The sequence below is a fragment of the Pongo pygmaeus genome, chromosome 2, assembly GCF_028885625.2.
Source record: "Pongo pygmaeus isolate AG05252 chromosome 2, NHGRI_mPonPyg2-v2.0_pri, whole genome shotgun sequence".
NCBI lineage: Eukaryota > Metazoa > Chordata > Mammalia > Primates > Hominidae > Pongo > Pongo pygmaeus.
In genome coordinates, this window is record NC_085930.1 from 205,223,954 (window position 1) to 205,248,056 (window position 24,103).

The 24,103-nt window shown below is 44.5% G+C and overlaps 1 non-coding gene and 1 pseudogene across 1 annotated transcript; both read left to right on the top strand.

The window, feature by feature from the left end:
* Positions 1-12,126: 12,126 nt before the first annotated feature.
* The window catches only part of LOC129032738 (putative uncharacterized protein FLJ44672), a 52,863-nt pseudogene continuing 40,886 nt past the window's right edge, over positions 12,127-24,103 (top strand).
* LOC129034350 (U6 spliceosomal RNA) lies at positions 18,968-19,071 on the top strand. Its single transcript, XR_008501850.1, has one exon. It is a non-coding gene; the product is annotated as a U6 spliceosomal RNA (small nuclear RNA).

The window sequence follows — 24,103 nt, forward strand, 5'->3', positions numbered from 1 at the left end:
AAAAGTTAGTCAATAATTTCAGGTCACTGTTGGCCTTAGAAGAAGAGCCCAAAGGCAACAAGCAAAGGCGCTGGTGTCCAGTCGCCTTCTAGAAGCATTTTCACTTTCCTTTAAGGTTTCCCTTGATGAACATAGAAGTACTGTATGTAGAATTGACCCAGTGCTGCCCTGGCAACTTTGTATATTAGGCCAAATTTACATTGCTTACCTTTATGAGAGGCACCCTGATAGGCTAGTGGAGTTACACACAAAGTCTGATCTCAGCTGCACTGTCCAGAGATGCAACACAGTCCAATCAAAGAACATTCTCTGAGCCCGTTTCTTTAGCTGTAAAAGAATAACATACCCATCTAAGAAGGCAGCTTATTGTATTTGATTGGTCTTTTATTTTCTATGAAACTGTGTTTAACACAGTAATTATTTTCATTTGTATACTTCATTTGTGTTGTGTTTTTGGTTTTAGTTTTGTTTTTGAAATGGAGTCTTTTTTTTAGTGGTTTTTCGTTTTGTTTTGTTTTGTTTTGTTTTTGAGATGGAGTCTTTCTATTGTCACCCAGGCTGGAGTGCAGTGGCATGATCTCTGCTCACTGCAACCTCCACCTCCCAGGTTCAAGTGATTCTCCTGCCTCAGCTTCCTGAGAAGCTGGGATTACAGGTGCCCGCCCCCACACCCAGCTAATTTTTTAAATATATTTTTAGTAGAGATGGGGTTATAACATGTTGCCCAGGCTGGTCTCAAACTACTGACGTCAAGTGATCCACCCGCCTTGGCTTCCCAAGTGCTGGGATTATAGGCATGAGCCACCGCGCCTGGCTTGTTTTCAAATAAGGGTTTCTTGGCTAGGCATGGTGGCTCACGCCTGTAATCCCAGCACTTTGGGAGGCCAAGGTCAGTGGATCACCTGAGGTCAGGAGTTCGAGACCAGCCTGACCAATATGGAGAAACCCTGTCTCTACTGAAAATACAAAATTAGCCAGGTGTGGTGGTGCATGCCTGTAATCCCAGCTACTCAGGAGGCTGAGGAAAGAGAATTGCTTGAACCCAGGGGGCAGAGGTTGCAGTGAGCTGAGATCGCACCATTGCACTCCAGCCTGGGCAACAAGAACAAAACTCTGTCTCAAAATAAAAAAAAGATTTCTTAAAATGATATTTTCAGTATTTTATAGATGATGTGTAAGCAGCAATCTTAATAGGATGTTACCCAACACTTTGCGAGACTGGCAGCTGATTTGATCCAGATGTCTCTAATTCTTTTTTCTTTTTCTTTTTCTGTTCTTTTTTTTTTTTTTTTTTTTTTTTTGACAGCCTTGCTCTGTTACCCATGCCGGAGTTCAGTGGCACGATCTTGGCTCACTGCAACCTCCACCTCCCGGGTTCAAGAGATTCTCCTGCCTCAGGCTCCCGAGTAGCTGGGATTACAGGCGTCTGCCACCATGCCCAGCTAATTTTTTGTATTTTTGGTAGAGACAGCGTTTCACCATGTTGGCCAGGCTGGTCTCGAACTCCTGACCTTAGGTGATCTGCCTGCCTCGGCTTCCCAAAGTGTTAGGATTACAGGCGTCAGCCACTGTGCCTGGCCCAGATGTCTCTAATTCTAACATGAGATGTATTGCAGGATCATAGCAGAGTGAGTTGCTGATGTATCCAGAAGGAAACAAGCATGGAACTCTCACGACAGCTGTCCTGAGAAGTGTGTGTGTGCTGTGCTTGAATATCTCACTGCTCATTTATACACAGGCTTTCTGGTGACTGAGTTAACAGTATCTGTTTCATAAATAATGTAGCCCTCTTTCTTTCTTTCTTTCTTTCTCTCTCTCTCTTTTTTTTTTTTTTTTTTTTTTGAGACAGGGTCTTGCTCTGTTACCCAGGCTGGAGTGCAATGGTGCAGTCTTGGCTCACTGCAACTTCAGCCTCCTGGGTTCAAGCGATTCTCCTGCCTCAGCCTCCCAAGTAGCTGGGATTACAGGCATGCGCCACCACGCCTGGCTAATTTTTTCTTTTTTTTTTTTTTTGAGATGGAGTTTCGCTGTTGTTGCCCAGGCTGGAGTGCAATGGCACAATCTCGGCTCACCACAATCTTTGCCTTTCGGGTTCAAGGGATTCTCCTGCCTCAGCCTCCCGAGTAGCTGGGATTACAGGCATGTGCCACCACACCCGGCTAATGTTGTCTTTTTAGTAGAGACGGGGTTTCTCTATGTTGGTTAGGCTGGTCTCAAACTCCTGACCTCAGGTGATCTACACGCCTCAGCCTCTCAAAGTGCTGGGATCACAGGCATGAGCCATCGCTCCTGGCCTAATTTTTGTATTTTTAGTAGAGAGGGGGTTTCACTATGTTGGCCAGGCTGGTCTCGAATTCCTGACCTCAAGTTATCTGCCTGCCTCGGCCTCCCAAAGTGTTGGAATTACAGGCGTGAACCACCGTGCCTGGCCAGCTCTATTTCTTTAAGCCTACATGTTTTGCACTTGTTAAAAGTATTTGAACATACAATTACTCAGCTTCCCTTGTTTAGCTTGAATTTTGTATAATCTTAAATATTTTTTCCAATCTAAGCTTTATTTTATCCTGTTTCTTCTATATTTGTATAACTTCAGGTGGCTATCTTCATTGAAAGTTTTTTCTCAAAAGCCTTAAAATAGAACATAGTTCTTGGCAGCAATTTGAAAGTTATTTGAGGAGAAGGGGAGACTTACAGTGATGATTCAAATGAAGCAAACTAAAAAGTAATGAAGCAAGAGAGAGGAAAAAGCAGTATTCACTTGAGCACATCCCAAAAGAATAACATTTCAAATGTAACTAGAAAAAAGTATGCTGAAGTTCGCAATACAGAAATAATTATTAATAAGATAGCTTTAAAGCCCTGCTCAGCTTTTGAATGTTGGGAATTGACCCAGAGGTGGCTGTAACCAAAGATGATTCCTTCAGTAATGACCATTTTTTCTTTTTCAAGATGATGATTATTCCCCACCTTCTAAGAGACAGAGATCAACGAGCCACCACAGCTACCAGTCCCAGAACCTGCCAATGCTGGGGAACGGAAAATGAGGGAGTTCAACTCTGGTAAGTTCTCAGCAAAATCCACGACCTTTTCCTTTATCTTCTGGACTCTCAATGTGACTGATGAAAGTTACCACATGCTCTGCAGGGGGAAATGGTTTAGCATGTATTACTACATTTTAATCACATCTTTGTAAAGCCAGGAGCATTTTGAAAGTCACGTTACAGACATTGTTTAAACATAGTCCGTACTTACCAAAGTATAGGACATTGTATCATCTCATATTAATTAGTTAGTTGGCTCAAAATTAGTGCTAATGAGTTAGTAATTCAGTGATTTCTGTTAGCGTTAAGACCTTTATTTCAGAACTATTTCACCTCTTGGTTTTCATTTTTGCTGTGTGTCACTGCCTGCCGGCTGCTAATTTATTGACTCCCAGTGAATCATGTGTCCCGTGAAGGCACTCAGTATTAGTGGCAAATTATGTTGATGATTTGTATTTTGAATAAATAGTTTGAATACACAGAACATTAAGCTTGTATACATTTTGAAAATAGTATTTTAATATTCTACTGTGTCATAGTCACAATGATTGGATATATATTGAATTTATATGTACTTTAAGTTGTTATATGTTTATGGTCTTTAGCATTCTAATGTGCAATTGTATATCTGTTAAGTCTTTTTTTTTTTTTTTTCAAGATTAGACTCTGATTTATTGAGGCATTTGTTTGATGCCACATTGAGTGGCCCAGGCTTTGTGTAGGGGTTGAGGTTAAAGCAGGAAGAAGGGTGGTGAGAGGCAGGGGTACCAGGATTAGGTTGGAATACCTGGGGGTGCTCTGAGGCTCCCCAAGTTTCCCTGGTCTTGGCCGGCTGTGCTGCTGGCCTGAGCATCTGATGGGCCTGCAAGGGTGGTTCAGGGGCTAGGGCAGGGACTTTGGAGTCACGCTGTTGGTTTTGAATCCAGACTCCTACACTTGGTAGCTGTGAACTCTCCATGCCTCAGGGACCTGCAGAACTGAGCTCTGTCTGAGCCAGGTTCCATCCAGGCACTGCGGATCCATCCAGAGGGGCACTGCCTCAGGTTGCTCACTATTCACTGCCTTCTCAAGCAGACCCTTGTCTCCTTCTAGGCCCTCACAATCCAGTGGAGGAGACGAAAATCATCTGCCTCTGTCCCTCTGGGCACGCCTCATGCCAGGTTGCATCTGTGGACAGGGGCCATGCTCCTGGGCTTCGAAAGTTGGAGAAAGCTGCCAGGCTCAGGTGGGTACATCACAGCAGCTGCTGCCCTCTGGACATAGTGACAAAAGAACACTCTGGGCCTGGAGCCCTGGTCTGGGGCATTGGGCAAGGCTGTTGCACTTCTCTGAGCCCATTTCCCCATCTGGAAAGTGTGCTGATTGTATCTCCCTGTGGGCACTGAGGGCTCAGTGTTAGTTTGAGAGCCAGCATCTGGGGCTTGGGCTGTAATTCCCCGTCAGCCGCATAGCTGCAGGGAACCAGGGACTTTGTTGGGATTACCCTAGGCATCAGTCTAGCTTCCTGCCCCTGGCTTGGGCTCAGCACCTGAAGTAGTCTAGGGGGTAGGTGGTCCTGGTGGGGGCTGGGGCTTTTCGCCAGACTGAGGTCACACCCAGAGCCAGAAATCTTGGTGCCTGCTCTGGGCAAAGGTGCCAGCCTGTGCGACAAGAGTGAAACTCCGTCTCCAAAACAAAAACAAAAACCCTTGCATCATTTCAAGGGGCTCACACCTCCCTAAGGGCCTGGTAATTGGCTGGCTCTGGCCTGCATCTGGCCCCGAGGGTGTAGGTAACTCCCCACCTTACCTGGTTTCTTCCTGCCAGGGCCAATCTTCAGACCTCAGGACTTTGCAGCCTATCCCACCTCCCCTCTGTCCAGCCTTGAGCCCTTGTGGGCCCAGCACTTTTTCCAGGCTGTCTCCTGGTTGTCCTTCTGCCTCGAGGCCTGGCTCATGCTGCACCCCCTCCCTCTCACCAAGACCCACAAGGACCACTCCACACCCAGCTCAGCCCCATCCCCTCAGAGAGTCCTTTCTCTTTCCTCAGGTGGCCAGGTGCATATCTTGGTGTGAGGCCCTTCACTGTATCTGGGAATGCCTACTGGTGACCTCGGTGACAGAGACCAAGGCATTTACCTGATATGAGTGTCTTGGTTCACTGTCTACATGGCTAGGGAGGGAGTCAATAATAGGCTTTTCACTTGCTGCAAGGGCCAGTTCTCCTGGCCCCATGGCTCTAGGGATGGAGGATGCTGCAGGAGATGCACCGCTCACTTCCCAGCTGAGGACTGTGGGTCATCTCAGGACGATTTCACAGTCCCCACATGCCCCACCCCCTCAGCTCTGCAAATACCAAGTAGTGCAGCCTGCCTAGGGGATGATGGGCTCGAGAGTGCCCAGGTAGTGCCCAGAGTGCCCTTGGCAGGCCTCTCACCTAGCTGCTTCCACAGCTGTGTAGCAAGAGTTCTAACCTTTTTTGACCCTGAAGCCTGCTGAGAATAAGAGCTGTGGACTGTTTTCCCAGAAAGGCATGTTCATGCTCTCCACACAAAACCTTTCATCGTGGCCAAGCACAGTGGCTCATGTAATCCCAGAACTTTGGGAGGTGGAGCCAGTCGGATCACCTGAGGTCAGGAGTTCAAGACCAGCCTGCCCAACATGGCAAAACCCTATCTCTACTAAAAATACAAAAAATTAGCCAGGCGTGGTGGCAGCCACCTGTAATCCCAGCTACTCCGGCAGCTGAGACAGGAGAATCACTTGAACCCGGGAGGCGCAGGTTATAGTGTGGTGAGATCACGCCACTGCACTCCAGCCTGGGCGACAGGAGCGAAACTCTGTCTCAAAAAAACAAAACAAAACAAAACCTTGCATCCTTTCAGAGGGCTCACACCTCCCTAAGGGCCCAGTAATTAAATCCCCTGGGCCTGAGGGTGAGAAACTTTGTCTCAGTTTTCCCCGAGTGATCAGCCCAGGGGTAAGGAAGGAGAAGCCAGAAAGCAGGACCCATGAGAAGGGCCCCCTCCTGGAGTTTGAGGCCCACTCCCTCCTGCCCCTGCCTCTCCTCTGTCCAGGACTCCTCCCTGCTGTGCCCCACTCCTGGGGCTATAACCATGGGGAGCTGTGGTTTTCTACAGGCCCCTGGGCACAAAGTAGGCAGGCTCACCTGGAGGTGATCAGAGTAACATGGCAGGAAGTGAGGGGGAAAGCCGCCCTGGAACTGTGCCTCTCTGCCCCCGATGTCACTGGCGTGCACTCCTCCCTCCCCTCACTCAGGCAGTGGCATGAGTTCCATGTGAGCACTGTCCTGCTCCCTCTGCTGCCTCTTTTTTTCCTTGGGGCTACCATAACACTTTCCCTTCCCCAGCCCTGCCAACCTGGTGGGACATTGGGCTTCCCTCTTACAGGGTCCTGGGGACAGGCCCATCCTTTATCATACCCACAGAGAGACCCTTTTTTTCTTCAGGACCTGGGGAGCAGCCAGGTTCCATGAGTTAAATGCAGATCTGAACCAAGCTGGGATTGAGGTACACACTCTCCTCTACTGAAAAGTAGCTAGGGATTCCAACTAGGTAAGTAGGAGAGTGGGGCAGAGCCAGACCAGACAAAGACTGATCACCTGGAAAAAGCCTGCCATCAAAGATCTTGGCAAATGCTGGGTGCGGTGGCTCACTCCTGTAATCCCAGCACTTTGCGGGGCTGAGACAGGTGGACTACTTGAGGCAAGGAGTTCGAGTCAAGCCTAGGCAACATGGCAAAACCCCATCTCTACTAGAAATACAAAAATTAGCTAGGCATGCTACACTCCTGTAATCCCAGCTACTCAGGAGGCTGAGGCAGGAGAATCACTTGAACTGGGGAGGCAGAGGTCGAAGTGAGCCAAGATTGTGCCCCTGCACTCCAGTCTGGGAGACAGAGTGAAACTGGGCCTCAAAAAAAGAAAAGAATATGGCCTTGGCAGAGAGGGGCCAGCCCGGCAGTGCCTTTCCTTGGGTTTCTCCTGGGTAGGCCTCTGCCATGAGGAGGCGCTTCCTTCTGCCTGTCCGTGGCCCACAGCAATGGAATGTCTGCTTCTGGGGGTTGGGTGGGAGACTGCTGGCAGAACTGGAAACCTTCAGGTGGGGTTTTTTTGTTTTGTTTTGTTTTCGAGATGGAGTGTCGCTCTGTCACCCAGGCTGGAGTGCAGTGGTGGAATCTCAGTTCACTGCAACCTCCGCACCTGTGGGTTCAAACAGTTCTCCTGTCTCAGCCTCCTGAGTAGCTGAGATTACAGGCATGTGCCACCATGCCCGGCTAATTTTTGTATTTTTTGTATAGATGGCATTTCGCCATGTTGGCCAGGCTGGTCTCGAACTCCTGACCTCGAGTGATCCACCCACCTCAGCCTCCCAAAGTGCTGGGATGACAGGCATGAGCCACTGAGCCCAGCCCCTTCAGGGGGGTTTTGAGGCTTCACTACAATACCAGTTTCCTGTGGCTGCTGCAACAAATTACCACAAACTTAGTGACTTAAAACAACCAAAATGTATTCCCTTACAGGTCTGAAGGCCAGAATTCTCCAGTAAGTCCTGCTGAGTCAAGGTGGGAGCAGGGTTGGTGGCTTCCGAGGCTCTGCGGGAGAATCCGTTTCCTGGCCGTGGAGGTGGCCTGCTCTCCTCAGCTTGTGCTGCCCGTCTCAAAGGACTGGAGATTCCTGCTCTGTCACTACACCTCCCACCCTCTCCATCACCTGCTCTGCTCTTATAAGGATCCAGGTGAGTACATCAACCCCAAAAGCCAAAGGCCCTTAACTTCATTATATCTGCAAAGCCCATTTTGCCATATAAGGTCATGTTCACCAGTTCCCGGGATTAGGATATGGGCATCTTGGGGGCATCAGCCCGCTACAGCTAGGCTGCAAAATGGTTACACCCTCCTGGTGTTTCAGTGATTGGGAGAAAAAGGGTTGGCATTTTTTGCTTAGGGGTCCCTCTTAAACTTGTATCTGTAAGGTCTGGGGTCCCACTTAACCTTGTGTTTTTGTTTTTGTTTTTTTGAGGTGGAGTCTTGCTCTATCATCCAGGCTGGCAGTGGCGTGGTCTTGGCTCACTGCAATGTCTGCCTCCTGGGTTCAAGTGATTCTCCTGCCTCAGCCTCCTGAGTAGCTGGGACTACAGGCGCCCGCCACCATGCCCTGCTGTTTTGTATTTTTGGTAGGGACGGGGTGGGGGTCGGGCTAGGGAGGGGGGGTTTTGGCTATGTTGCCCTGAGCTCAAAGCGATCCGCCTGCCTCTGCTGCCAAAGTGTTGGGATTCCAGGCCTGCACCACTGCACCTGGCTGCTGTAAAGTCTTATTTCACACAGCTGACACATGTTTTAGGAAGTTTGCTAAAAGCCCCCTGGAGACCTCCTCATTGTGACCTCCCTGTTGTTGTGTTTAATTTGATTGAACTTTTCTGCCCTCCTGCTTTTCAGCTTCTCTAATAGTCTCCCATTAAATCAATTCTAAGAACCACCAAAAAAGGAAAATTTTTTTTTTGAAAGCAGTAAAATGACATGGACTGTTAGAATGTAAAGTATATGAAATAAGTCATTATATGTTAGTGCTGCTCTGACATAGGGACGCATTATTGAGAATCAACTTTTGCTTGATTTTCAGAGAAATGGAATAATCGTGTTGCTGATCTACGTAAACAAATTCAAGAATTGTCTGAAAGAAAATATGGTATGTCTAAACTGGAAAAGTCCTGTAATCTTATGTTCATGGGCATTTGCACAATGGAGTTACTGTTCATCATGGGGGTACCATGAACAAGCCCAGGGCTGCCGGCGAGTCATGCCATCCTTACACATTTCTCCTTGTAAGGTGGTTTGTAGTGTCTACACACTTTGTTTCTAGATTGCTGCAAAGCTGAGGAAATGTTGTATTTCTTTAATTATTAGTTAGCATTTCTTTTAAACTTTCAGTATGGAGATTGGAAATTTATTTACATATTTATTGCAAAGCCCTGGATCTTAGGGATTTCATTGAATTATTTATTTATTTTTTTTGAGACGGAGCCTCACTCTGTCACCCAGGCTGGAGTGCAGTGGCACGATCTCGGCTCACTGCAACCTCCACCTCCCGGGTTCAAGCAGTTCTCTGCCTCAGCCTCCCGAGCAGCTGGGATTACAGGCGCCAGCCACCGCGCCTGGCTGATTTTTGTATTTTTGGTAGAGACAGGGTTTCATGATCTTGGCTAGGCTGGTCTTGAACTGCTGACCTCCTGATCCACTCACCTCAGCCTCCCAAAGTGCTGGGATTACAGGTGTGAGCCGCCATGCCTGGCCAAATGTTTTGTTTTTAAATGAATTGTTTCTCTTAGTCTGCTTTGTTAAATTTGGAATTCATCTGGGCGCAGTGGCTCACACCTGTAATCCCAGCACTTTGGGAGGCCAAGGCAGGCAGATATCTAGGTCGGGAGTTCGAGGCTAGCCTGACCAACATGGAGAAACCCCGTCTCTACTGAAAATACAAAATTAGACGAGCGTGGTGGTGCATGTCTGTAATCCCAGCTATTCGGAAGGCCAAGGCAGGAGAATCACTTGAACCCAGGAGGCAGAGGTTGCGGTGAGCCGAGGTTGCACCATTGCACTCTAGCCTGGGCAAAAAGAGCAAAACTCCATCTCAAAATAAATAAATAAATAAAATGTTCAGTACTCACCAAGATGCCCCTGTTGTCTCTACTTTTATCTTGATGCATCACTGAATTGATGTTAGATTTCAAATTCATCATTGCCCTTATACTATTCTATGCTGAAGCCACCTTTATATAATGATGAAAGAAATTAGCGATTTGTTATTATCCTCTCTGTTGGTATACATCAAATGCTCACCTAAAAAGAGCAACAACCAGTGGAAAACACATGATGTTTTTATTTGGATGACTACTTGTAACCTACTAGCAAACTATAAAATTGTATGATATGCAGAATTTTAACTGAATTGCTTTAAGTGGACATTTAAACATGATAAACCATATTGATGGTATTTACGTTAATATACTTAAAATGAACATTTTTCTTCATCATGAGTAATATAACCTACTCCTCAATGAAAACCTAGCATTAAATTTGCTAATGAATTCAATAACATTTCCATAATATTTTTAGTTACATGCTTAAGGTTCTCTTAGTGTTTCTCCCACTTTTTAATAGCTTATGCCTTTTTCGCCTTTGGTTTTTTTTTGGTTGATTTTAAAACAACAATCTCACAACATGTGACACCTGGAAACACTGTAACCTAGTGGTAAGACCATAGGCCCTGGGGACACAGGCTGGCCATGTCTCCTCTCCTGTCTGAGCTTTAGTATCCTCTTTTGCGGTGATGAGAACTGAAGATCTGTCCCGAAGATTTCATAAGATAGTAAAGTGCTTCGCATAATACCAGACATATAAATACACAGTAAATGCTTCCTCCTTATATTTTTATTGATTAATTGATTGAGACAGAATCTTGCTCTTTTGCCCAGGCTGGAATGCAGTGGCGTGATCGTGGTTTCTGCAACCTCCACCTCCTGGGTTCAGGCAATTCTCCTGCCTCAGCCTCGCGAGTAGCTGGGATTACAGGTGCCTGCCACCATGCCCAGCTAATTATTGTATTTTTAGTACAGATGGGGTTTTACCATGTTGGCCAGGCTGGTCTCGAACTCCCAACCTCATGATCTGCCTGCCTCGGCCTCCCAAACTGCTGGGATTACAGATGTGAGCCACTGTGCCCAGCCTGTCTTTTCTCTTCACACCCACAGTTCATGATGAAATATTAAATATGTACTAGTGGATATTACTTTGCTGAATATTGCCTAGTGAATATTAAGTATTCTCACCTTTCAGACATGAACTTATGAATTCAACAGGTGAAGATTTACAACTTGATAAATCAGCTTTGTGAGGTACATCTTCAGTCTTAAGTCAGATTAGAAGATTATGTGAAGTAATTAACACTTAACATTGATTTAATGGTAGCTTCCACATGAAATAGTATGCCTCTAAGTATTAATTATGTCCTAGGACAGGAGAATTCATGTTGTCAAAATTCTCATACTCTCTAGAACAATGAACTCATTTTCTTTTTATTAGTAGATATTGCATTTATGGGTAGACAAAACTGAAAGAACACTATTTGTTCTACCTTTGAGATGCAAGATTCATCTGGCATAATGCATTGAACAGGTTATTATTGAAGTCTACACCAGTCAACTGAATAAGCATTCATCAAATGTCCATGATATGCAGGACATAAGTTTTCTTTTAGAGTATGGAACCATGCATATTATCTTTTAATTAGATGATTTAGTTAGATATGTTTTTAAAGAAATAGAAATATAATTGATTTTCTTGTTTTGGCTCTGGAGTGGAGTGGGGATGAAACAGAATGGATTCACACTGTTTAGATTTACTAAAATGGAAGGATTGCAGCAAGATCATATCTGTAGTCTCCCCGTAGCAAATGTCACCTGCTAGCTGTTTTTTTTTTTTGTTGGTTTTTTTTTTTTGGTAAGTTGAAGTTTTGTTCTGTCGCTCACGCTGGAGTGCAGTGGTATGATCTCAGCTCATGGCAAGCTCACCTCCTGGGTTCAAGCAATTCTCCCTGCCTCGGCCTCCTAAGTAGCTGGGATTACAGGCCTCTGCCACCACGCCTGCCTAATTTTTGTATTTGTAGTAGAGTTGGGGTTTCACCATGTTGGCCAGGCTGGCCTCGAACTCCTGACTTCAGGAGATTGACCAGCCTCAGCCTCCCAAAGTGCTGGGATTATGGGTGTGAGTCACTGCACTTGGATTTAATGGGATATTTCACTACAGACTTTGGTAAACAGAATATTAGCATTTTTGGTGTTCTTTTTATTTTACTCATACTATTTTTCTTTGGACTCAATCACAATAACAGAATTAAAGATCAAAGCGTAAAAGTTAAAGAGCAGTACAGATTCAATAATTATTCTTTTCTACATACTGTGTTTAAATGATATCCCTTTTTCTTTTTGTTCTTATAGCTCGAGCTGTAAAAGCCAAAGATCCGGTGATGATCCCATACCCTTTTTTCCAGTCTCACGTTGAAGATTTTTATGTAGAAGGCCTTCCCAAAGGAATTTTTTTTTTTTTTTTTTTTTTTTTTTTTTTTTTGTTTGAGATGGAGTTTTCACTCTTAACGCCCAGGCTGGGGTGCAATGGCGCAACCTTGCTGGTCACTGCAACCTCTGCCTCCTGGGTTCAAGAAATTCTCCTGCCTTAGCCTCCCAAGTCGCTGGGATTACAGGTGCCCACCACCACACCAGGCTAATTTTTGTATTTTTAGTGGAGATGGAGTTTCACCATGTTGGCCAGGCCAGTCTCAAACTCCTGACATCAAGTGATCTTCCCGCCTCGGCCTCCCAGAGTGCTGAGATGACAGATGTGAACCCATGCCTGGCCAGGAATTTTGTTTTTTAGAAAGGCTTTCTACTAATGGAATTCCTGGCCTTGAGAGGATATTACTTTCGAAGGAAAGGATTTTTCTGTTATTTAAAGGTCAGATTCTTAGATTCTTATTGGACTATTATCTCTGTTATGAGTAATCCATCTTTAGTCATTCACCACTAGGGTTGTATTTAATTAAGTCTGAGTTATTTTATGGTGGTTTTGTTTTGTTTGTTTTGTTTTTACCGAATTTTGTTCTCATTGCCCTGGCTTGAGGGCAATGGCGTGATCTCAGGTCACCACATTCTCTGCCTTCCCGGTTCAAGCAATTCTCCTGCCTCAGCCTCCTGAGTAGCTGGATTTACAGGCATGCGCCACCATGCCTGGCTAAGTTTTTGTATTTTTAGTAGAGATGGTGTTTCACCATGTTGACCAGGCTGGTCTAGAACTCCTGACCTTGGGTGATCCACCCGCCTCGGCCTCCCAAAGTGCTGGGATTACAGGCATGAGCCACCACGCCCGGCCTGGGCCTGCTTCTTTCTCTTTTTCTTTTTTTTCATTAGCAGCTTAAAATTGGTGCCTTATTCAGACACAAGCAAAAGGACATTAGCCCAGCTTTGGAAATAGATGTGAGCCCATATATGATTTTCCTAGTTTCTCCTCCCCCTTTGCTTTTTGCTCTCTTGTTAGTATGTTAATTGTTTTCACTCTCTGAATCTTTTTTCCCCATTTCTTTGGCAGACATTTTTACTTGTCTTGGAAGAGTAGGTGAAGAGCTGTTTTTAGGACTCTTTGAAAGGGTACAGTATGGGTGACAGTCTTGGCTAATGGTAACATCCAGGGAGCTGGGGTCAGCGTGAGCTGGAATCAGTTCAAATTAGCAAAGCACTGGCACTCGGTGGCAGGAATACAAGTGACTGCAAAGTGTTAAACACATCTGGAAAGGGATACTGACATCATCCTCAGAATCTGTGGGGAGTTCACATAGCCAGTTAAGACCCATTCCTCTTTGGCCCTATAAAGATTCTTTAAAGAATAATACCCTTAGTGGTTTTCTAGCCAGCTTGCCTGCTCATTTATCTTTGAGGACGACATGCCTTGTGGAGCTCCACAGGCCCCAGAGGGGTATGGATTCTGCATTTGAAAGTGCTGGAGCTGAGAGACTGGGTCTTGGTGGACCACAAGAGGTCTGTTTCTCCTCTACTTATTGTTCCTTTTTTTCCCAGCAGCTGGCATTGCTGTTTAAATGGGTTGTTCTTTGCTGTTTTAAGTTGTTTCATAGTGTTGTGTCAGGATTTGGGTTTTCTGAATACTTTCCAAGCTGGTGACTTGAGTGGTGGTTAGGGAGGAGCTGTTTTAGGGCTGTTCCGGAGCTATAGAGGTCAGGTGTCTAGATACTCCCAGCTTGTCTGTTGAGGAAAATGCTGTTCTCATTGTGCTGTCTTTGGTGGTGCTGTGTGTGGCTCTTTAGATGTGGTTGGAGGTGAGCTGGGGGAGTTAATGAGATCTTTTTTAGGTGCTTTTGATAAAGTAGCCTGCACTACAGGATTCATTGTGCCTTTTTCCCTTAACCTGTGCATTTCTGTCTGCTAGCTTTCTCTGTCTTTCTCATGCCTTTGATTTTCCCAGCTCCTCTTGGTTGAATTAAGTGCTCTGCTATGGTTTAAATGTGTCCCCCAAAGTTTATGTGCTGGAAACTCAATCCTCAATGCAGCAGTTGGGGTGTGGGGCCTAATAAAATAGCCTTTATGAATGAGTTAATGTTGTTAATGTGGTAATAGATTAGTAATCACAGAGTGGGTGCATTATAAAACAGAATTCAGCCCCTTTTACCCTCTTGCTTTCTTGCACTCTCTTTTCCTTCTGCCTTCTGTAGTGGGATGGTGCAGCAAGAAGACCCTTACCAGATGCAGGCCCCTCAACCTTGGACTTCCTAACATCCAGAACTGTTAAGAAATAAAATTTATTCCTTTCCTTTCCTTTCCTTTTCTTCCTCCTTTCCCTTCTCCTCCCTTTTTTTCCCTTCCCCTCCCTCCCTCTCTCTCTCCCTCCCTCCTTCCCTCCCTTCCTCCTTCCCTCTTTCCCTCTTTCCCTTCCTTCCTTTCCTTCCTTCTCTTCCTTCCTTTCCTTCCCTCCTTCCCTCCTTCCTTCCTTTTTTCCTTTTTATAAATTATGCAGTCTGTGGTATTCTTTTATAGAAGCATGAAATGGACAAAGACAGACTCCATTTTCAAGAGCAAGCACTTTTGTAGTTTCTGAGCGAATTATGACTGCAAAGGAAGTTCTATAGATAGCCTCAGATCCACTACCTAGGAAGCATGCTACCAAGGAGACCTAGGATCTAGGATTTGATCAAGTGCTGGGCAACATGATACGGCTGCAATTTAGCACCTCTGTATATACCTCCAGTTGGCTCAGCCCATCAGGGCTAAAACTACCCCTCATATCCTAGTGTCTCTTGTAGGCAGAAGCCTTGCCTAAACCCTAAGCTGCTTGGCTCACATTCTATCATGTGCTTTTTTTGTAGGGGGTTCAAATACACACAAAAGAAATATGTTGAACCTCCATGCACCCAACCCGCAGATTAAGCAGTTACCTCCATTTTTCCAGATTTGTTTCATCTGCTTCAATCTCCCTAAAAATTTATGTTTGTACAGGAAAAACTGAATAAATGGCTAATTCTCCACCCTACCTCTCATCTTAAGTCACTTTTCAGAGTAGTGAGTTAGTGACCTAGTAACCTTCCCTCTAATGACCAGTAGTTTTTTTTCTGAATACCATTATAAACTCATAGATTATTGTTTGCATTTGATGTATTTCAGGCCATTGCAGTCTTTATTGTTTTGGATGCTTACATTGTCTCATCTAGGTTAATAATTATCTCTTCAAGTTGACTTTCATGTCTTTTTGATGTGATCCTGTTGGACTTTGATGGCTTCCTTGCTTTCTGGCAAAAAAGATGTTCCAGGATCAATATACTGCACCATACATGGAGTCAGCCATTTCTCTAGGGAACCTTGATTCCTTTTAGTAGAGAACACAGTTTGAGGTCTTGGACTGAATGACTTTTGTGAACCTCCTCTCCTGAGACTACAGCCTGCATCCCTGCATATAGCCCGTTTGGAGCTCTTGCTGGGCACCAACAGGTCTCCTAAAACTGCTATATAGTTCTGCCTCACTCTTACAAAGATTCATCTCTTGAGAGTTTTATGCTCTACCCCCAGATGTGGTCTTTCTGGTTCTGAAGCTTTTGCTTCAGTCACCCTGAATTTTGCCAGCCCTATGCATGCTATACCTTGGATTGCCAACTTGCCCTCACTGAAGCCAGTTTCTCTGGTTAGAATCGTTGCCCCAACCCATGCCTAATACTCTAGTAAACAAGGTTCTACCTGGGCTTAGGTTAACTTTTGCTCCTTTGGGCCCTGTGTTCTACCAGCATTCCATTTATCTGAAACTCTCCCTCACCTTAAGAACTTATCTGTTCTTTAATGATTTACTGCTGCTTCCTGGGTTCGAAAGAACCCAGTTCAGGAGTTTCTGTTTTAGTTTGAGATCTTATAGGCCTGTCTCATCAGGTTGGTGTCAGCCCAGCTAGGATTAGGCAGAATTGGGTGGGGGCTGTAGTGCATTTTTGGCACAGCATGTACCTATCTGACTAATTCTCCGTCTTTTCTTTCTTGTTGCAATTCATGGGTCTTAGCATCTTCTGAATGGTATTTAGTAGGTCATCCTGTTGATTTCCTGCTAGGGAGTAGCATACTCTGGCTCTGTACCATTGGCCAAGGGAGTTAAGGATAGATGAAGGGCTGCAGTTTTGTTAAATGGAACAACATGAAGTGATGGCATTGTAAAAAAAAAAAAAAAAAAAAAAAAAGGCTTGGCAGCAGGGCCCATTTGAATGGTTGGTCCTTGGCTCCTGTGTTGATATAGGCAGATCCTTGATGGGAATTTGGAATGATCCCAAATATGGTATTGGTACATCAAGTCATCCTCAAGGTTGTGTGTGTAACAGTCTTGAATGATGTTTTGTCAGTCTTTGGAGATTCTCTGTATAGGGTTTAATCATTTAGTTATTTCAGTTGAGCCTGTTTAGTTTCTTTGCAAGGAGATAAGAAATGTGAAAGAGATGCAGACATTAAGGAAAAAAGTCAGGAGCCTTGTTTCCCCACCCTCTGCTTGGGTTCTGGAACTGGACTCATAGGTGAGTAGTGAAGAGCTGGGCCCAAGCACATTAATCCTAGATCTAGCTCTGCTTTGCGCTCGCTCCAGTTCTTGTATCAAATTCACTTCAAGCCACCCAGAGTAGTATGTAGAGGAGTCATTCAGGACCGTGCTTATACTTCATTGTATCAAATGGGAGATCCAGTAATTTATAGCCTATTATTTCTGGAGCCTGGAGATGGCTCTGCATAAGGTTTGCTGAAGCAAATTTTATTACATTAGAAGAGAACCTAGCTGGCTGCGTCCTACACTGGAAGCTTTTAGATGCTAATAAGGAGGTCATGTAAAGGTCACAGAATGACTCTGGAATCCATTCCCCGCCAAGAAAGAATAATGACAATTCTATGTTGGCCTCTTTTCATTTCCCTTTGATTTTGAGTAATAAATTCTCTCCTCACTTCCCAGCTGAACGGTTTGGGAGTCTGTATTCCCTTGAAAGACTTTGGTCACATACCCATCAGATTAAATCAGGTGAAAACTCTTTGGCCTTCATGAATGTTGAAGGATTTCAAAGGGCTAATGGAAATTCTTCTAGAAGTAACTGCAACCTCCGCCTTCCAGGGTCAAGCGATTTTCCTGCCTCAGCCTCCCGAGTAGCTGGGATTACAGGCGTCCACCACTATGCTCAACTAATTTTTGTATTTTTAGTAGAGATGGGGTTTCACCATGTCGGCCAGGCTGGTCTAGAACTTTTGACCTCAGGTGATCCGCCTGCCTCAGCCTCCCAAAGTGTTGGGATTACAGGTGTGATCCACCGTGCCCAGTTAAACTTCAGTTTTTCATGTTCCATGCATAGGGCAGGGTCTTAGGGAGTGATTCATTCTAGCAGAACTCCCTGGATTTTAAGGCAGGTGTTCCATTTATTAATTGACAAAGGAGGCATATTTCTCCCCTGGTAACCCAAAGATTTAGGTCGTTTTCCCAGAGACTCCATTTCCACTGTGAGGGTTCTTGGAAAACTAAGCAGAGGATGAGGAAAAGTCTGTGAACAAGCTTGCTGGTTTCTCCCTGTCCTACAAAAGAGCATACGTCTTCTGTAACCCAGAAGGCCCTTTTGATTAGTCAAGGCTGGGCAGACTGAGATTAGGGGGGGGTGTGTGTGTGTGTGTGTGTTTGTGTGTCTGTCTTGAGACAGGGTCTCACTCTGTCACCCAGGCTGGAGTGCAGTGGTGAGATCAGAGCTCACTGCAGCTTCCACTTCCTGGGCTCAAGCGATCCTCCTATTTCAGCCTCCAGAGTAGCTGGGACTATACGAATGTTTTACCGCACCCAGTTCATTTTCTAATTTTTTGTAGAGATGAGGTTTCACCGTGTTGCTCAGGCTGGTCTTGAACTCCTGGCCTCACGGGATCCTCCTGCCTTAGTCTCCCAGTGGGCTGGGATTATAGGTATGAGCCACCTCACCTGACCTGCAACGATTTTTCAACAATGTAATTTCTCTTTTACAGAACCACCTAAGCTGAAGATTCCCTTGAGAACAAGTACTGTCCTGTGGTTTCATGACCTTTCTTCCATTTGTGGTTCTTGTGAAGTGGAATTTAAATGACATCTTATCAAGATGGATAAACCCTAGTTTCCCAGTGCTGGAATATAGAAAATGATGGACAAGTAAATCCCACTCAGCACCCATAGTCCAGGCATGGGGACCTCAACACACCTGAGCCCCAGACATCACCTTTCATTGTGAGTAGCTCTGAGATGACACTTCTGCTGTTCCCAATTCCAGCATTAATTGAATTAGATAGTTATTTTATGAAGAATTTTCATATGCCACAATCCTGACCATATCTTCAAGTGAACAGAAAAATTCTATTAAAAAGTCAACCTTCTGTCTCACTCTGTTGCCCAGACTGGAGTGCGGTGGTGCAATTACGGCTCACTGCAGCCTCAACCTCCTGGGCTCAAGCAATCCTCCTGCCTCAGCCTCACAAGTAGCTGGGACTACAGGTGCTTGTCACCACACCTCACTAATTTTCCCATTTGTGTTATATGTGGATTCCACAGGACTGACTTCGAAAACTTGAGTATGCGTGGATTTTGGTATACACAGAAATGGGAGAGCTGGAACTAATCCCCCCATATACCAAGGGACTAATTGTATCTGTTTTTACAATTATACTGTAGGAGACATTATGTTCCATGACAATGGTAATTTTTAATGACAATTTTTAATTGAGTGAAATTACCATAAAAATAATAATAGCAGCTAATATTTACTGAGCTGTTACTAGGTGCCTATAAATAGCATAGATTTTTAAATTCTCCATAATTCTTCCTTATTTCACTTAACCACTCTATCTTAAATTACTCATGCTTGCCTCAGTAGCACACATACTTAAGTTGGAACAATAGAGAGATTGGCATGGCCTCTGTGAAAGAATGACATGCAAATTTGTGAAGCATTCCATATTTTTTAAAAAAAGAAAAAAATTACTCCCAGATTTTCACTGTGTTTGTGCATACGACCTTTTGTTTAAGTTGAATTATATCCAAAGATGAAATTTCCAGAAGTGAGATTAGTGTGAGTCACAGGGCATGAGCATTCTTATTACCCTTGATGTAAATTGCAAAGCTTTCAGGCATGGTGGCTGTCAGCCTGTAATTCCAGCACTTTGGGAGGCTGAGGTGGGAGGATTGCTTGAGGCCAGGAGTTGGAGGAGGCAGTATAATGAGTCACTGTCTGTATGATTTAAAAAAAATTTCCAAGCTTTATCCTGGAAGGCTTATATACATTTTAAACACCACTAATACTGCAAGAAAATGGCCATTTCACTGCACCTTCGCCCACACAGGTATTATAATTTAACAAGTTATTTTCTGTGTGATAAATGAAAGACCTCATATTATTACTTTTACTTTGTCACCCATTTTTTTTTTTTTTTTTGAGACGCAGTCTCGCTCTGTCAACCAGGCTGGAGTGCAGTGGTGTGATCTCGGCTCACTGCAACCTCTGCCTCCCAGGTTCAAGTGATTCTCCTGCCTCAGCCTCCTGAGTAGCTGGGATTACAGGCACATGCCACCATGCCCAGCTAATTTTTGTATTTTTAGTAGAAACGGGGTTTCACCATGTTGATCAGGCTGGTCTCGAACTCCTGACCTCGTGATCTACCTGCCTCGGCCTCCCAAAGTGCTTGATTACAGCTGTGAGCCATGCGCCCAGCCTATTTGTCACATATTTTATCTTTCCTTATGTTAGCTTATTAGCTTTATTTCTTTATTGTCCTTTTTTTTTTGAGATGAAGTCTCGCTCTGTCTCCTAGGCCTGAGTGTAGTGGCACAGTCTCAACTCACTGCAGCCTTGACCTCCTAGGCTCAGGTGATCCTTCCACCTCAGTAGTTGGGACTATAGGTACATGCCACTATGCCTGGCCAATTATTTTTATTTTTTTATTTTTACTAGAGACGAGGTCTTGCTTTGTTTCTTAGGCTGGTCTGGAACTCCTGGCCTCAAGCAATCCCCCCACCACCCCCTCCCAAAGTACTGGTATTATAAGCATGAGCCACCATGCCTGGGGTATCTGTGTCTTTTCCATTTATTTATAGAGTTACTTTGTCTTTTACTAATTCAATGATCTGTTTAATCTTTTATTAAATTAGAAAAATAGTAAATACTTTTAAATAAGTGAAAAATTTCCTTCACTCTTTAGACCCATAATCTTATCTCAGGAAATAATTGCTATTGAGAAAATGGGCCATATCCTTCAAGATACGTACATGGTGATTGAACATCACTTCACATTTTCATATTTCGTGGACAGTTGTGCCAATAGCTATTGATCTATCTTAATCCTTTTCATGGTTGCATAATATTTTATTATATGGGTGTATCACAATTTACCAGTACCAGTCAACTGCTGGAGGCATTTAGGCTCCTTCTAATATTTGCTTTGAGCTCTTTATATAATTAAAAATTAACCCCCTCAGCCGGGTGTGGCAGCTCATACCTGTAATCCAAGCACTTTGGAAGGCTGAGGTGAGAGAACTGCCTGAGTGTGGGAGATCACCACCAACCTGGTCAACATAGCGACACTTTGTCTCTACTAAAAATTAAAAAAAAAAAAAATGAGCTACACGTTGCAGTGCACACCTGTAGTCCCAGCTACTGGGGAGGCTAAGACTGGAGGATCACTTGAGTCTAGAAGGTTGAGGCTGCAGTAAGCTATGATCACACCATTGCACTTTAGCTTTGCTAAGAGCAAGACTGCATTTCTTAAACAAAATAAAAATTAGATGGGAATATTGCTCAAGCCCTGGAGGTTGAGGCTGCAGTTAACTGTGATTTCACCACTGCAGTCCAGCCTAGGTGATAGAGCAAGACCCTTTCTCTAAAAATAAAATAAAATAAAAATTAATCTTCTATCATATTTCCCAGTAACACCTTCCCTCCTACGTTTCTCCTAGAAGCCCTTAAATTTTGTTTTCCACATACCATTTAAAACTTTTAAGTGCTGATGTCTGTCTGTGTCATCCCTCTTTTTTTTTTTTTTTTTTTTAGAATGTCTTTTTGTCACTTCTAGCTGGACCTACCATGAAAGACTTCTGAATCCAGGAAGAGAGACTGACTGGGCAACATGTTATTCAGGTACAAAAAGACTTGGACTGTAACTCAAAAATGATCAAATAATAGTGCATGCATCAAGTGCAATGGGAAGCTCTTCTGGAGAGGGAGAGAAGCTTCCAGTTAAGGTGACATTGAAGCCAAGTCCTGTAAGATGAGGAAGAGTTGTATGAGAGTAGGGAGGGGAGGGAAGGGGGAGGTGGAGGGATGGGGATTGGGCTGGGATGGGATGGAGTGAGCTGCCCAGGCAGGGAAACCAGCACTATACAGACCTGAACAATGAAGATGGCACATTTTGTTCAGGGAATGGTGAATTAAGTGTGGCAGGAATGCTTTGGAGAGACGGTCATTTGCTTGTATGGAATTTTGCCCAAGAGACCTCATTACAGTTTCTAATTTTTTGATGTTATCATGCATCACTGCCCTTGTCAGATAGTATCATGATCACAATAACATCAAGCATAATATTTCATTGATTCTCACAAAAACAGGTGGGTGCCACAGTTATCCCCATTATGTGCACAAAATGATGAAGACTTGGGGTTAATGAGCGATTTGCCCAAGCTCACCTGAATATTAAGACTGAGTCAAATGTTAGTCTGGTCTGACTTTAATGCTTGCCTTGTTCATGAGCACCATCCATTGCCTCTCCTATGCAGTTAAGCAGGTAGACAGGTGAGAGAAGAGCCTGTGTGATATCGGGGGAAATTCACCCCTGATATTTCATGTAGGTTCTTTTCTATTTTCCCTGAGTGTCAGCCGGTCTGAGAAATAAAGGGAAAGAGTACAAAAGAGAGAAATTTTAAAGCTGGGTGTCCAGGGGAGACATCACATGTCGGCAGGTTCCGTCATGCCCCCCAAGCCGCAAAACCAACAAGTTTTTATTAGTGATTTTCAAAAGGGGAGGGAGTGTACGAATAGGGTTTGGGTCACAGAGATCACATGCTTCACAAGGTAATAAAATATCACAAGGCAAATGGAGGCAGGGCAAGATCACAGGACCACAGGACTGGGGCAAAATTAAAATTGCTAATCAAGTTTCGGGCACGCATTGTCATTGATAACATCTTATCAGGAGAAAGGGTTTGAGAGCAGACAACCCATCTGACCAAAATTTATTAGGTGGGAATTTCCTCGTCTTGATAAGTCTGGGAGCACCACACGAGCCCGGGGCTTATTTCATCCCTTATCTATGACTGTAAAAGACAGCCGTCCCCAAAGCGGCCATTTCGGAGGCCTCCCCTTAGGGATGCATTCTCTTTCTCAGGGATGTTCTTTCCTGAGAAAAAGAATTCAGCAATATTTCTCCTATTTGCTTTTGAAAGAAGAGAAATATGGCTCTGTTCCACCCGGCCCACAGGCAGCCAGAGTTTAAGGTTATCTCCCTTGTTCCCTGAAATTGCTGTTATCCTGTTCTTTTTTCAAGGTGCCCAGGTTTCATATTGTTTAAACAACTTGTGCAGTTTATGCAATTATCACAGGGTCCTGCGGGGACATTCATCCTCAGCTTACGAAGATGACCGGATTAAGAGATTAAAGTAAAGACAGGCATAGGAAATCACAAGGGTATTGATTGGGGAAGTGATAAGTGTCCATGAAATCTTCACAATTTATCTTCAGAGATTGCAGTAAAGACAGGCGTAAGAAATTATAGAATTATTAATTTGGGGAACTAATAAATGTCCATGAAATCTTCACAATTTATGTTCTTCATCCGTGGCTTCAGCAGGTCCCTCCATTCGGGGTCCCTGACTTCCCACAACACGTTTCTCTCTACTCACAGACTTCTGACCAAATGTATGTGCAGAGTTTCTACACCGATTCTCCAACTCTCTGGATACCAACCGCATATCCCGCAATTGCATTCTGACACTACCTAGAGTTAGCGCAGAACCCACAGGTTAGGGGCTCAGTCCCACAAGACCACCCTCACTTCAGATGCCAGTTGCAAGTCCTAGGTTGTCACCTGTATTTTGACCAACCAGTTAGAAATCAGGGTTTCCCATGACCTTCTTCTTGAGTTTAATTATTTACTAGGACAACTCACAGAACTTAGAAAAACAGGTTTTTTTCTTTTCTTTTTAAGAGACAGGGCCTCGCTCTGTTGTCCAGGCTGGTGTGCAGTGGTGCAATCATAGCTCATTGAAGCCTCAACCTCCAGGGCTCAAGTGATTCTCCTGCTTCAGCCTCTCACATAGCTGGAATTATAGGGTTCCCACCACCACATCTGGCTAATTTCTTTTATTTTTTGTATAGATGGGGTCTTCTTATGTTGCCCAGGCTGGTCTCAAATTCCTAGGCTCAGGTGATTCCACCCACCTCTGCCTCCCAAAGTGCTGGGATTACAGGCATGAGCCAGCGCATCTGGCCACCTTATTTTCTATTACTGGCCCAATGTAATGGCTCCATCTCAGGAACAGCCAATGAAAGAGATGCACAGGACAAGGTAAGTGGGGAGGGGCACAGAGCTTCCATGCTCTCTGTTGGGCACACTACCCTCCCAGGACCTCCTTGTGTTTAGCAACACAGAAGCTCTCCAAACCCTGCTGTTTGGGTTTTTATGGAGGCATGTTTGATAAAATCGTTGGCCATTGGTAGTTAAGTCAATTTCCAGTTCCTTTTGCCTCCTGGAGTTCAGCAGGTGAGGCTGAAAGTTCCAAGCCTCAAAAAATGTGGTTGGGGTCAGGTGCGGTGGCTCACTCCTGTAATGCTAGCAGTTTGGAAGGCTGAGGCACATGGACCACTTGAGGTCAGGAGTTTGAGACCAGCCTGACCAACATGGTGAAACCCCGTTTCTACTAAAAATAACAACAATTAGCTAGAAGTTGTGGCACATCCCTATAATTCCAGCTACTCGGGAGGCCGAGGCAGGAGAATTGCTTGAACCC